The sequence below is a fragment of the Sprattus sprattus genome, assembly GCF_963457725.1.
Source record: "Sprattus sprattus genome assembly, chromosome: 19".
NCBI classification, from domain to species: domain Eukaryota; kingdom Metazoa; phylum Chordata; class Actinopteri; order Clupeiformes; family Clupeidae; genus Sprattus; species Sprattus sprattus.
The window spans coordinates 22939271-22944836 of NC_137917.1; positions in this window are offsets into that span (position 1 = coordinate 22939271).

Here is a 5566-nt window from a genome sequence, read left to right on the forward strand (position 1 = left end):
CAGGCACTCCAAGAAGTTTTACAATTTGAATGCTAATAAGATGACAAACTTTTTCAAATGTTTCTTACTGATGTGGGTGTATCTACACAAGCTTAAAAACACCGCCTGGAGTGGCAATAAGTGACTTGTGATGTCTCTTAGTATATGTCGACGCTTTAAGAGCACAAACTGGGGATGGGATGATGTTTCTCTGGCCTGGAGGTAAAGTAAGAACATGCCACCTCTGAGTATTGCTCTCTTGGGCAAACCAACCGGTTAAGTATTAAGGTTTTCTGAGTGTTTGGTGGACTTTTAAAGTTAATTTTCTTTTTATTTTAAGTGTGCTCTTTTTTACTTCTATACTCATGTCTCAAGTCTCTCTTATGAGCAAACCGACTCCTATAGTGCGTGATATGTTCGCTCCTAAATGTGGTGGTGGAGGAGAAGGGAAACATCATAGCTTAGCATAGTGAACCGCTTGTGAATTTAAGTATTAAGGTTTTTTTCAGAGTTTGGTGGACTTTTAAAGTTTATTTTATTTTAAGTGTGCTCTTTTTATTTTTATACTCGTGTCACAAGTCTTTATTTAAATTACTTTTTGGAATTTTAGGGTCTATACTACATTTTATATTTTGGACCAGGTTAACACACTAGAGGCTGTGTGTGTGTGTCTGACAGAGAGGAAGCGAGACTGTGACTGTGACTGTGCCGTGTGTGTGTGTGTGTGTGTGTGTGTGTGTGTGTGTGTGTGTGTGTGTGTGTGTGTGTGCATTTGTGTGTTTACGTGTGTGTGTTTGTGTGTGTGTGTGTGTGTGTGTGTGTGCATTTGTGTGTTTGCGTGTGCGTCGTAAGAAACCTCTTTTTACGCACTTCTGTTTTCCCCTGATAATTTTATTTCTCTACCCCAGTGTTTGGACTGTAAACCCTCAGGACTTTACTGTGTGTGTCTGTAGTATTATGGATGCACATAGGGGTTTACCCAAACACACACTTTCTGGCTCAGCAAGAAGGCACTTCCAATGTCCTACCCGTAATCCTACTGAGGGGGGTTCAGTAACTGCTGTTTGGAAACAGAATTGATGGTTTTCCAGCGCCTCTTAAAAAGACTTTGGTTGAGGCACACAGGCTACTCGCACAGCAGTGCAGGCTGTACAAATTATGGACATTTGTGGCAGCAGTGCATTTCAATTAGATGAAAACACAACAGATACTGTAACAGCCCATACATTTGCGTGTGTTGGTTGTGCATCACTATTAAAACTTCCAGCCCTGTTACTCTACATTTTCCCAAAAGAAGCACATTGTTAGCAGACTTGGTCTCAACTGTTTTCTGTCAGTAATACAAATAGTTAACCTAATGAGCTCCGTCCACACATCAAATCACAGATGACTTTGACAGGCAGCTGAGGATGGAACTGAAAGTCATGTAAACACCATCAGGAAGCACATTTCCTTTATCACCACGCATAAATAAAAACCCTTCAGAACTGTCTTGGCACGTATGGATAGCATCTTGTTTTCACACACATCCTTTTAATCATGCTTTATTAATTATGTTCCGCTGCCATTTTTTCGATGCGTACGTCTTATTCCTAGCAATAAATGTAGGATGCGATCATTAGTATGCATGGGACGGCGCACATATAGTTATCCAGGTAAACCCTGTTTGTAGGCCTCCCCATTCTGCTGAGGAGCGTGAGTGCATCCCTTTGAGTAAAGACTGTTTGTTTTCCCCAGTGCAGTAAACAGACTCATTTGGTGAGAGTATCAGCCAGCCTGATTTCCCCCGGGCTCCTCCCGCGTGACTGTGAACACTACCTGTCAGCACACCTGAGCTTCTCAACACCACCCATCAGGGCAGCTGACACCACTGCCTGTGTTCAAATTAGCGGAGATATTACAGAGCGCGAACCCACCGGAGGGGCAACATTGCGCAAGTTCAGGTGACATTTTTACTTGGAAAGACCCTCTGGGGGGCGATTTCCAGAGCTTTGTTGACAAAATGGGAGGTCCATGACTTTGTGTGTTAGAAAGAGGCAGAGGGGTGTGTTTTGGAGGGGGTTTAAACTATTGTAAGTTGACAGTGATGGTCAAGTCTGTATGTGACTGTGTGAAGAAATAGAGCATTGTTGACCCAAATGTGAGGTCCATGACTTTGTGTTATAGAAAGAGGCAGAGGGTGTGTTTAGAAGGGGGTTTAAACTATTGTCAGTTGTCAGAGATGGTCAAGTCTGTATGTGACTGTGTGAAGTAATATACAATAATATAAGTAATATAATTCAGGCCATGGCTTGAACTGACAGTAGGAGGTGTCATTCCCCCATCAGATCCAGATTGGCAGATGTCTGTAAATAACAACTGTAGTGCAAACACATATCTAGTCAAATAAGAGGTGCCAGATGAATCGCATTACATCTTTAACACCATCTGAACGTGTCTAGGAAAAGCCTCTGCTTGCCTTCTCACCACGGCACAGAGCGTCCAAATCACATTTTCATTTTTCAATAGTTCGGATCAGAGGTTGCTTGTGGAGCAGCCCAGGTCACAGGACCCTGATTAGCATAATCCGATTTTGGGAAGATCTCAGAGGAGCACTGATGAGCCGCCTCCCAGACAGCCCACACAGCTGGGGCTTGTAGCTCAGGTCCCACTCATTACTTCATGTCACCTACACTTATCCTCACTGCAATACAAACAGGCCAGTCATTGTGGTGGTCTTTCAATAGCCAGCCCTGTAAACTCAAGGGCACTTTGTGTTGCAGAAAGGATCTGGATTCCAATAAATAAAAGGGCATGTGAATCCCAGACAGTAATGAGGGGAGATATATTGACAAAGTATTTGAAGATGAGAGTCGCAGTCAAAACAGTGACTTTCAAAGGTTCAGATGTTTTTAGGGTTGTGTAGGGGGAGGTAATGGCGTGGGATTGTGTAGCAGGTCTTGGACTGAGCTGAGCAGAAATTGGTCTTTCCTTTTTTCTCGTTTCCTCTGTATCAGAGAGAGAAACACAGGGAAGTTCTCTGTGCCGAAAACTGGAGCGTGACTGCAGGCATTTGAATATGAAACAGCTGAAGATTCTGTTTCAGACACCTAGTACATTGTGCACACAAAGCCACCGATTTCTGCGGAAGTGATAGAGGGAGAGAGGGAGAGAGAGACGGAGAGGCGAGTGAATTTGAAAACGGGGCCCCCTTTTTGTCGTTGTTTAGAATTGCGTTTGTCTTTGTTCCCGTTTTTTTTTTTTCTCTTCTCGCAGAAAAGAATGGGATGAAATATTTTTAAACAGTAATTACCTGGCCGCGATCCGACAAGGAAGGATTAATGGGCCGGCTGCGAAGCATCAGGTTTCGGAAGCGTATGCTGGAAGGAGCAGAGAGAAAGAGAGAGAGAGAGAGAGGGAGAGGGAGAGGGAGAGAGAGACAGAGAGAGAGAGAGAGAAAGAGACAGAGAGAGGAGGGAACGCTGTTCTGTGTCACAGGCACAGGAACCAGGGAATAACAGATTTCCGATGTCGTCGTTTTTTCTTACGTTTTTTTTTCTCCCTTTCCAAAGCACAAGTCATCCGCTCACGCCAAGTCCGCCGCAAATGAGCAGGACAGATTTAGCCTTTTAAATCCCGCCTGGAAGAGGCTTCAGCTTCAGCTTCTGTTTTTTTGTTTTTTTTTTGCCCCCACACCAGTAATGTTTCTGTAGCTGTTGGTGGTTTCTGTGCTATGTGGTGTGCATTGTCTATCGGAGATTAAAGTTGACAAATAAATACACACAGCATTGTACCGTGTTTAGATGTGCAGGTCCTCCACAGGTGTGCTGCATATCAGAGAAATGTGTAGGTGTGTAAGTACACTGAAACATAGGCTCTAATTGGGACCATAGAGGTTAAGTCCCAGGGGACCTGCTGAACATCTTGGCCTTGGGTTGCCTCTTCCTCTTTTTGGCTGTGATGACACCTGAGTTCAGGAGAGTAGAGAAGTCAGCAGTGCTGGCAATGTCAGTAGGCCTGGTTCCCTGACAGATGTTGCATGAGTCCATCAGTAATTAAACAAATAGGTAACTTGAACTCTCGGTAGGGCTCTGACACACTACCACCTGCCTTTGTTGTCTTCCTGTGATTATTTAATTCCTGTGATTATTATTCATTTTCAGGTACTTTTACCTTTTGAAAGGATGAGGCGTAGTATTTATAGACAGGCTCACTCACCTCACCTAAGTGGCAGCCTACAGCAACCCATCAGCAATGTATGTATGGGGGTATGTCTAGTGTACTGCTGGACTGGATTGTATTCTTCCATGGTTCCAAGTTGCTTTATATGTATCTAGTATATAGTACTAATAATGATAATAAAGTGTATGTGTAAAGTACAGTATTCCACAGTTTAGGTATGAAGTGAGCAAAGGCTGCTTCCCCAATTTTGTTTTGGGGAACTTTTGGAATGTTTGTCAGACTTGCTATAAAGGACCTAAGAGCTTGTGGGGGGACCTCAAATGACAGGGACTCAGTGATGAAAGAGGGAACTAAACCATTAAGAGTTTTGTATACAAGTAGAAGGACTTTAAAGGACTTGTAAAAGATACAGGGAGCCAGTGCAGTGCAGCTAGAACAGGAGTATTGTGCTCTCTCCTCCTTGTTTTCGTGAAAAGTCTAGCAGCAGAGATCTGAATTAGCTGTAGTTTCTCAACTGACTTCTTTGGAATCATAAAACACGGGACGAGATATTAAAACGGTCCATTGTGCCAATAGCTGGTATGCACTCACATGAGCTTTGCCGTGATGTTGACAGAGTGGCATGGGAGGTGTATTTCTTAGATTGGGTTAAAATGTCAATTTGGGACACATCCTCAGTAGTGTGCCTTCGAATCAGTGGGTGTTTCGGCCTTTACTCACTAAACACCCTCATGAAAGGTGGCCAGCTAAAGGGTGATCAAGCCTTAGCGTGTGTACCATGCCCAATTAAGATTTCCCAAGGGACTATGCAAGGCAGGGGCGTCCTCTTCCCTGAGCCAGCCCTACAGCTGACTTTGGACGAACAGTAAACAGAGCTTTACTGTAGTCCAGTCTAAATGAAAGCATGAGTGAGCTTCTCAGCATGCTTATGAGGGATTTCAAACTTTAACCAGAGTTTATAATTACACCCAAACTTGTTACTTCCACTTTATTCTGAAGACCCAGACTTTTAGAAGGTACATGGCTTTTTATTTTAGGGTCAGCTATTTCCGTCATCTCAATTTCATTAATTAATTATTGATACATTTTTGGAAAAACAGGTATTCAGGGAGCATAAGGCATGTATGTCATTTGGCTTGACAGAAATGTAGAGTTGTGTATCGTCAGTATAGCTATGAAGTTAATGCTGTGTTCTCTGAAGATATTACCCAGCAGTAGCATGTTATGTAGTGAAAAAGAGGGGGAATAAGGCAGCTTCTTTGTGCAACACCACAAGATATGTCACATTTCTTTGATGTCACATTTCTTTGATCTTTAAGCCTGACATAAAATTGATTTTCTGTAATGTATGTTCGAAACCAGTTAAGGGCACATACAGAGAGACCAACTCATTTTTCTAGTTAATTGATTAGAATGCTGTAGCCAG